This window comes from Martes martes (assembly GCF_963455335.1).
Source record: "Martes martes genome assembly, chromosome: 2".
NCBI lineage: Eukaryota > Metazoa > Chordata > Mammalia > Carnivora > Mustelidae > Martes > Martes martes.
The window spans coordinates 67760815-67770968 of record NC_137889.1 but is presented as its reverse complement, the minus strand read 5'-3'; the positions used below and the strand labels follow the sequence as shown (position 1 = coordinate 67770968).

The 10154-nt window shown below is 42.6% G+C and overlaps 1 pseudogene across 1 annotated transcript; it reads right to left on the bottom strand.

Annotated features, from left to right (window-relative positions):
• Positions 1 to 2465: 2465 nt before the first annotated feature.
• On the bottom strand, positions 2466 to 3335 carry LOC308338637 (annotated as a pseudogene). Its single transcript has one exon. The product of its transcript is annotated as an uncharacterized misc_RNA (transcript).
• Positions 3336 to 10154: the final 6819 nt, after the last annotated feature.

Genomic DNA, 10154 nt, shown 5'->3' with positions numbered 1-10154 from the left:
ATGTTTAACACTACTGAACTGTGCACTTAAGAATGGTCAAGATGCCCTGGGGCTAATAATACATTATATGTTAATAAAAAAATTAAAAATTAAAAAAAAAGAATGGTAAAGATGGTAAATGGCTTGGGTTTTGTTTTTGTTTTTTTTTTTTTAAGATTTTATTTATTTATTTATTTGAGAGAGAGAGAGCAAGAAAGCAAGCATGGGGAGAAGGCAAGCAAGCAGACTCCCCCCGAGCAGGAACTGAATCCCAGGACCCTAAGATCATGACCTGAGTTGAATGCAGATGCTTTACTGACTGAGCCACCCAGGTGCTGCATGGTTTGGGTTTTTTGTTTTTTTACTTCAATTTCACAATAACAACAACAACAACAAAAATTAAAGTCCATAGCCAAGCCAGCAAAAACTCTTTTATCTGGCCCTCCTCATCTCTTTTCATCATCACTACATCTTGGCCTTTACCAGGTCCCCCAACCCCTGTTTAAAATTCCCGACCCTCGGGGCGCCTTGGGGGCTCAGTCATTAAGCATCTGCCTTCTCTTCAGGTCATGATCCCAGGGTCCTAGGATCGAGGGCTCCCTGCTCAGCGAAGAGTCTGCTTCTCTCTTTCTGCCCCGACCCCTGCTCGTGCTCTTTCTCTCTCTCAAAGTCTTAAGAATATATAAATAAAATAAAATTCCCTACCCTAAACAGTTTTCTCTTCCCTTCCTTCCTTTTCCCTCTGTGCATTTGCAAGACCGCTTAGCCTCATTTCTTCTTTCAGTAAGAGATGGAGTCCCCAGACAAACCGGCTTTCCCTCAGACCCATTGCCAGAAGACCTAATACTACTTAACTTCTTAGTAACTATGGATTAAACCTGTTCCTTTCTTACTGTCAGCAGGAGTGACAGTGCGGTCATTTTCTTATTTTGTAGCCCCTTCTCTTAGCGCATAATAGGCCCTCAAAATGTTTGTTGTATAAAAAAATAAGAGGTAGATGACATCAGTGGTTTTCCCAGTCTTTTGGACTTTATGGATCAATCCAGACTTTCAAAATAATTTTAGAACTAATAGAACTGCAATTTTTGAATTTTACCAACCTATTAAAAAAAGATAAATGCCATTTATTATCTGTATCACTTCATTTTTAAATTATATTTTGACCCCAAAATAAAAATAAAGAACATATCCTCTAAAAAGTCAGTCCTTTTAAATAAATAAATCAACTTTATGAAAAACTCTTTAGATCATATTTTTCTTGTCTCGCTGCAGGCTGGTGAAAACTAGTGACAATGGAAATCAGTGAGTCCTTCTAAATATAATATTGAGTCTAATAAACTCTCTTTATTAATTCTATACTTACAGTAACCCTAAGTTTACTTCATTGGTGGCAGTTCACTAGTTTAAAACCTTCCCAGTAGAAAATGTTATAGACCCCAAGGCTACCTATTCCAGAATAAAAATCAAACTTGTCTTCTTCCCAATCTGATTCCTCTTTCTGCCCAAGAGTAAAAAAGCCACAGAGGAGGCAGTAATGAAGTCAGTTGCATCTAGTTTCTTCTAGCAAAATCAGCACATAAGGGATTTGTCAGAGGTACATGTTTGAATCCTCTATTTGTAATAAAAGCTTTTTTTTTTTTTAAAATTATGTTCCTTGACATTGTTACATTAAATGGTGCGATTATCTGTTTTAATTTAATTATGTTGAATAAAAGACAGCCCAGGGCATGTGAAATCAGGTTATTGGGTCTCAACCATCTGAGAATTTGAAAATTCAGATAGAATAAAATGGAACAGAAAAATGTCAGACTGCATCAAACCTAGTAGAATGTCAAATTGCTTCACTGGTTTTCTTTTCATCTGTTACTAATCTCTTAAACTGATCTAGTGATTTTTAAATTTTGATTACTGTGCCTTATTTCTAAAAGGTCAACTTAGTTCTTTTTCAATTTATGTCACTTTGTAGTTTCTTATTCTTTGAAGGCAGTAAGCATAATTGTTCTATAATCACTGTATGATAATTCTGGTATCTGAATTCTTTCTCAGTCTGTTTCTATTGTCTGTTTCTGTGCTGGTTCCCTGAGTAGAGTCTAGTTTCTAGTTATCTTTGTGTACTGGTCATAGCGTTTGAAAATTAATATTTGGGGCACCTGGGTGGCTCAGTCAGTTAAGCATCTGCCTTCAGCTCAGGTCATAATCCCAGGGTCCTGGTATCAAGCCCTGCATCAGGCTCCCTGATCAGCAGGGGAGTCTGATTCTCCCTCTGTCCCTCCCCCCCATTCATAATCTCTCTTCTGTTCCCTCTCCCTCTCTCTCTCAAATAAATAAATAAATACAGTTTCAAAAAGTGAAAACTAATATTTGTGGGAATAATTTGAGGCCTATGATGAAGATACCCTCCTCAGATATGACTTTTTTTTTTCCGAGTAACATCCATTTTATTGCGTTGGGGCGGGAGGGCCACCCGGCTGGGAGCAGAGCAACCCTCACAGGTTGTTGAGTTCCAGCAGGGTCTGGTCGAGAGTCTGGTGAATCTCCACGTTCTCCTCCTTGGCACTGGCCAAGGTCTCTTCCAGGTCATCGATGGTCTTCGACTTTGCCACAGACTCTCGGCAGACTCAGCTCAGGTCTCAGCCTCTTTTAGCTTCTCCTCCAGCAGTTTGATCTCTTCATAATTATCTTCTTTGGTTGAATACTCCTCTTTTGAGGCCATCGGGGACTTGAGGGCCTGGTCCCTGGTTCAGAGTTCCTCCTCCAGCTGCCTGGTGCAGCTCTCAGCCACCTCTACTCTCTTTTCCAGGCACTCCAGCTCTCCTTCCAGGATCACCAGCTTCCTGGCCACCTCCTTATATTTGCGGTCAGAATCCTTAGTGATGTGCTTGGCCTCCTTCAGCTGCATCTCCTGCTCATTCCTCATCCCTCATCTCAAACTCCATCTTCTCCTCATCCTTCATGGCTCAGTTTTCAATGACCTTCATTCCTCTCTCTCTCTTGTCTGCTAACTTCTCAGCCTCCTCCAGCTTCTACAGGGCTGTGGCCAGGTGCTCCTGCACCTGGACCAGCTCCTCCTCTACCAGCTGAATGCAGCGGTTCAGGGAGGCCACATCTGCCTCCACGTTGGTAGCCTTCTTCTTGGCCTGCTCCAGTTTCTCCTGGGCGTCCTTCACTGACTCAGAATACTTTTCCACCTCATCCTCTGTCCCCTTCAGCTTCTTCTGGAAGGCCTGCTGCTCCTCCTCCAGCTGCTTGCAAAGGTCCTCAGCCTGCTTCTTATGGGCGTTGGCCTGCTCCGCACGGTCGATGGCAATCTTCTTGTCCGGCTACAGCATCTGCATCTTCTTCTTGCTGGTGTCCATGGCTATGGTGGGGGGCCGGCCAGCCGGCGGGCAGTGTGGACTGGACGAACTGGGCTGGCTACACAGCCTGAGCGAGGAGGACCAAGAGGAACTGGGATATGTCCCAGCCACGGGGGCACCTAAAATGCTGGGAGGGGCCTGGCAGAGTCGGGGACCAGGACCCTCCCCCACTGCGGCCCAAAGCTTGTAGGGTCAGAAACTCAGCCGGGTGGGGGTTGCGGCCACCCCCAGCGCCCACCCCCTAGGGACGATCGCTCTCGAGGCTCCGCCCCTACCCCACAACTCCTCCCACCCCCACCCTACCCCACCCCCAGCCCCAGGAAGGTAAAGTAGCTGGAGTCCTGCAGGCACGTAAACCAGCTTTTTTGGCTTTAGGCTTCCTGGGCAACCCAGGAGGTTCAAATGCAGATATAATTCTTTGTAGGTGTCCTACTCTAAATTCAGCTCTTAATGGTGTAACCCTTTGGGGTCACAGTTTGCTGAAGGGAGGATCTCCTATTAGAGTTCATACCTCCCATGGATCCTGGGATTGGGTTTATGTCCCTCTCACCCAGAGTGGCTATGCAAGTGGGTGTACCTATTATCTGGAACCAAGAAATACACTTAGGGCAAAAGTAGTTTGGTATTTGTTTGTTTATTCCTCCCCCGCCCCCAATCCTGTTTTGGACAAGTAATTCCTTACTAAAAAGAATACATTTTTTAATGATTTTATTTTTAAGGTATCTACACCCAGTATGGGGCTTGAACTTACAAACCCAAGCTCAGGAGTTTCATGGTCAACGGACTGAGGCAGCCCAGTGCCCCAAGAATAGCATTTTTAAAAAAATTTGTTTATGTATTTATTTGTCAGAGAGGGAGCTCACAAACAGGCAGAGTGGCAGGTAGAGGCAGAGAGAGAAGCAGGCTCCCTGCCAAGCAAGGAGCCCGATGTGGGACTCAATCTCAGGACCCTGGGATCATGACCTGAGTTGAAGGCAGCGGCTTAACCGACTGAGCCACCCAAGCGTCCCAGGAATAGCATTTTAAGTAGAATTTTTGTTTGGAAGTTTGGGGAACAGTAGAGCATTCATTTAACTGATGTTTAGAAATGTCTTCCTTAAATGGAGAAAAATTGAGGAAATCTTACTTTGTTATCATCCTCACAAAATAATTGCAAGTTTGTCTTTTTACAGATGAGGTTATCTTAAATGCGTAAATGGTCTTACTAAATGCTAACCAGATTGCAGTGATACAAGTGCTCTCTCATTCATACCTGTTGGTATTTTACAAAGATAAGCCACTTGAAAAGTAATTTGTCCATGTGATTCAAAAATTATCAGTGTCCTGCAAATATATCATAAGGAAATAAAATTGGGGAAAACCTGTGTGTATAAAGTATTATTCAGTCTTAATCATAAAGTTAGAAGATGAGAAATAACCTAAATGCTTTAAAATAAGGAAATGGAAGGGATGCCTGGGTGGTGCAGACAGTTAAGCCTCAGACTCTTGATTTAAGCTCAGGTCATGCCCTTGGGATCAGAAGATGAGCCCTGCCTTGAGCCCCACGTTGGGCTCCAAGCTCAAACCAGAATCTGCTTAAATCTTTCTCCCTCTCCTTCTGCCCCCACCCCCCACCGACACTCTCTCTCTCAAAGATAAATAAATCTTAAAAATAAATAAATAGTAAACAGGATGATGATTCTTACATTTTAAAAAAATAATAAAATAAAGAAATGGTAAAGTAAATTATGATATACTCATTTGGTATACCATTACACAGCCATTATAAGTCATGAGTATGAACATTGTTTAGACAAATGGAAAATGCTTATGATAGTCAATGAAAGGTATAAAATATATTTCCATCTTCATTATAACTATATAAAAGGCAGAAGGCAGTAAAAAAAAAAAAAGACATATCAAACACAAGAAACTTGGGATAACTGGGTGGCTCAGTTGGTTAAGCATCTGCTTTAAGGCTGGGGTAGTGATCCTGGAGTCCTGGGATAGAGTCCTTTGTCAGACTCCTTGCTCAGCAGGGAGCCTGCTTCTCCCTCTGCCTGCTGCTCCCCCTTCTTGTGTGCTCTCTCTCTCTTTTTCTCTCTGACAGATGAATAAATAAAGTCTTTTAAAAAAATACAAGAAGGTCGCCTAGGTGGCTCAGTGGGTTAAGCCTCTGCCTTCCGCTCAGGTCATGATCTCAGGGTCCTGGGATCCAGCCCCATATCGGGCTCTCTGCTCGGCGGGGAGCCTGCTTCCCCCTCTCTCTCTGCCTGCCTCCCTGCCTACTTGTGAACTCTCTCTCTGTCAAATAAATAAATAACACCTTTTTAAAAATTTAAAGAAAAAAACACAAGAAACATAACAATTTAAAATCTCTCAGGTTATTTTGTGAGCCCATCTATATCGGACTCAGAGGAAGTCAACATAGTTGTACTAGAGTGGTATTCCTTTTTTTTCTGTTCTTGTCCAGTTTCCTGTGACGTTAAGTATAAAATGAATAATTGAAAATTAAAATAAAAATAACATATTGGTGGTGGTTGCACAACTCTGAATATACTAAAAACATTTAATTGTGTACCTTAAAAGGGGAATTTTATAGCTGAAAAAGCTGTTGTTAAAAAATTAAAAACATAATTTCTAAAGCGAATATTATTTATGAAATATCCCAGTGTTTGGGCTTTTTAAAATATTTAATTTGCCAGTCCTATAGCTTTATAATTAAATATTATTCTAACTTTAGTCCTCCCAGATCCCTCCCCACTGCTACCAACACATCTATCCTCTTTCTCTCTCTCTTTTTTTTTTTTTTTAAGTTTTTATTTATTTATTTGACAGAGGGAGACGGCAAGAGAGGGAACACAAGCAGGGGAGTGGGAGAGGGAGAAGCAGGCTCCCTGCTGAGCAGGGAGCCCAGTGAGGGGCTTGATCCCAGGACCCCGCTTAACACCTGACCCACCCAGGTGCCCCAACTATCCTCTTTCTCATGAGACCTTCATTCTCTTTAATACATCTCTGACACTGTGATTTATAATAAAAAAATACATATTTCCATCTTCCTCTGCATTGCTGGTACAGAGCTCCAAAAACCCTTGGAATTTCCTAAGGGATGAGATCATAAAGGTGTCTCTTGTTAAGTTAATAGTTTTGGATGCACCTAAGGATGGGGGCTGGTTGCCAGAAGAACCAACCCTGTGATTATAGGGTTGGAATTTTCTGTCCTGCCTCCCTGACCTCCCCATAGGGAGTTGGGCTGGAGGTTGAGTTCAATCATCAATGTCAGTGGTTGGTCATGCCCATGCAATGAAGCCTCTTTAAAAATCCAAAATGGCAAGGGAGTGCCTGGGTGGCTCAGTCGGTTAAGCCTCTAACTCTTGATTTCAGCTGACTGGGGTCCTGATCTCAGGGTCCTGGGATCTATCTCCATGTTCAATGGAGAATCTGCTTCTCTCTCCCTCTGCCTCTCTTCCTGCTCACTCATGCACACTTTCTCTCTAAAATAAATAAATTAATCTCAAAAAATAAAATAAAAATAAAAACCCAAGATGGGAGGGTTCAGAGAGCTTCCAAGTTGGTGAACACACGGAGATGTGGGGAAGCTGGTGTGTTTGGAGAGCGCATGGAAGTTTTGCACCCTTTTGCCATAGCCTGCCCTATGCATCTCCTCCATCTAGTTGTTCCTGAGTTCTATCCTTTTATAATAAATCAGTAATCTAAATGTTAACTTACTAACTTAGTAAACTAGTAAGTAAACCAAAAGTTAACTTACTTAGTAAAGTAAGGAAAATGTTTCTCAGACTTTTGTGACCCACTCTATCAAATTAACCCGAGGAGGGGATCATTGGGACTGCAGATCCATAGCCAGTCAGAAACAGGTGATAGTCTGGACTTGAGATTGTTGTCTGAGGTGGGGTGGCAGTCTCAAAGGATGGAGCACGTCACCTGTGGGATCTGATGCTGTTCTTGGATAGGTAGTATAATAATTGAGTTCAGGGGCACCTGGGTGGCTCAGTGGGTTAAGCCTCTGCCTACGGCTCAGGTCATGATCCCAGGGTCCTGGGATCAAGCCCCGCATCAGGCTCTCTGCTCAGTGGGGAGCCTGCTTCCCCCTGCCTCTCTGCCTACTTGTGATCTCTCTCTCTGTCAAATAAATAAATAAATAAAAATCTTAAAAAAAAATTGAGTTCAATTGTAGCACATCCAGCTGGTGTCTGAGAATTGCTTGGTGTGGGAATGACACCCATCAATGGGTTCCAGGATCATTTAACATCATTTTCTCTCAGTCTCTAAACACGTCCTGATCTCATTTCTTTTTCCTCTCAGCTGCAGCCCATGGTTGCTCATTTGAGCAACAAACTTTCTCACCCAAACTCTATACTTCCATATAGCCTTATCCTTGTCTGACCCTGCCCAGAAAACCCTAAATCAAGTTCATTGCGCAGTATACTTTTGTGATTGTGTAGGTCCCAGTTTTTTCACTCCTCCCTGTACTGACCTTGTTCAGTCCTTCCTACACTAACTGCTTGAACATGTGACTTGCTTTGATCAAGGGACATTAGCAACTGTGACTCGAGCCAATGGCTTAAAAAATGCTGGCATTGGGGCACCTGGACGGCAGCTCAGTCAGTTAAGTGCCTGACTCTTGTTTTTGGCTCAGGTCATCAGGATCATGAGATTGAGTTCCCTCTGCACGTGGAGACTGCTTAGGATTCTAGATTCTATCTCTCCCTCTCCCTCTGCCCCACCACCCTGCTCATTTGTGCTCTCTCTCTCCCTCTAAAAAACAAACAAACAAAAAAATGCTGGCACATATGGACCTTTCTGTTTGCTCTTTAGAACACTTCTTAGTTCACTAAGAAGGCTATTAGCCGGCTGGAGAATGAGAGCTCTTTTAAAGTAGAAATAAGTAGCCCCAGTTGAGGTCTCTCCAAAACAATTATTTTTCCAGTTATTAGACATTTGAAGAAGTCCATTCTAGACCATTTTGTCCAACTAAGCCGGCCTGGAACAAAAGAACTACCTTGCTGACATTTAGAATTGTGATGAATAATACATATTTGTTGTTTTAAGTCATGGAATGTTGAGAGAATTTGTTCTGCAGCAAAAACTAACAGCATTTTCTCTAACCTTACATTTACCCTTACCTTCATGGCATGATTAGGGAAAACTGCATAGCTGAGGCTAGAACTGTTAGAAATTAATCATATCACATCTCACCTGGATTCTTGCAGTCCCTGTCAGTCCTTTACCTGTCAGCTACCTTCTCCTGCTTCTCAAAATGTCTGACCATTCCAGTCCCTCACCCTGATTCTCCCATCCCCAATTCAGTCCTTTCCCCTGTCATTTTTAGAAAATAAGTTTGTTACCTGCTCAAGATAATGTGGAGTTTGCAGGCTACAGCAAGGACTCCAGGTATTTTTCTGCATAGACTAAAAAGCCGTTGGAGATTTTTGAGCAGTGGAGTGACACCCCAACTCTTGTGTGGAAAATACAATGTAATAGAGCAAGAATAGAATTAAGAAGTTAAAAGAGGTGATGGTTTAGGGAGCTAGAGGAGGAGGTGCAAGAGGTAGCTTGGTTTAGGGAGCTAGAGGAGGAGGTGCAAGAGGTTGGAGAATGGTGGGAACAGGACACCATTCATGGAGATTAGCATGCAAATGACATCCTCTGGAGTGGTGAAATGCGGTTGACCAGGGTAGAGGGATGCCCTGAAAATTCTGGTTATATTTTGAAGATAAGAACAGAATTTGCTGGGGCACCTGGGTGGCTTAGTGGGTTAAAGCCTCTGCCTTCGGCTCAGGTCATGATCCCAGCGTCCTGGGATTGAGCCCCACATTGGGCTCTCAGCTTCGCAGGGAACCTGCTTCCTCCTCTCTTTCTCTGCCTGCCTCTCTGCCTACTTGTGATCTTTGTCTATCAATAAATAAATAAAATCTTAAAAAAAAAAACAATTTGCTGATGAATTGTTGTGTGAGAATAAAAAGAGGATGCAAGGATAATCACATTGTATAATAATATTTTTTTTTACATTGGTGCTTACCTGCCCTACTCCCTCTGAGCAGAAGGCAGGCTCTGTCCTAAGTATCTTTCTTTGTAAACTAGTCTTGAATGAATGCCTCAATTAATGGATGAATCCTGTTTAAAATTTTTACGTTAGAGCAGATTGCCTTTTTTCTTTGAGAAAATAGCTTTCTCCTTGCTTTTCTATTTACAAAGAGAAAGTATTGTATAATAATGAGGTTTCATTGTATTCTAGATGGGATTATTAAAAAACACCCCACACTAGTGCTTCCCCAAATACAGTCATCAGAACGATTACCAGTCAACAAACTATTACCAGTTGGCAATGAGATAAGGAGTTGTTTGGGTGGGGGGGGAGGTTGAAGATTTTATTTATTTATTTGACAGGGAGACACAGCGAGAGAGGAGACAAGCAGGGGGAGTGGGAGAGGGAGAAGCAGGCTTCTTGCTGAGCAGGGAGCAGGGACCCAGATGCTGCAGGGCTCAATCCCAGGACCCTGAGACTATGACCCCAGCCAAGGCAGACGCTCAATGACTGAGGCACTCAGGATCCCCAAGATAAGGATATTTTGACAGAGTGAAGTCAATTTTGTATCACTAAACACACCATTCAGCTGGCTGTTGGTTGTTTTTTTACATTTTTTTTCCGTAGTAAAACTTTGTCTATTAAGGAAGTAGTACGCAGATTTGCATTCTAGCTTAAGCTCCTTATCTTGTTGCCAACTGGCACTTTTCGTTACACTACAACAAAGGATCAGCTGGATTTTCTGAATGCTATAGAATTTTTATTGGACATGCCAAACATAGTAGAGGCCTGGT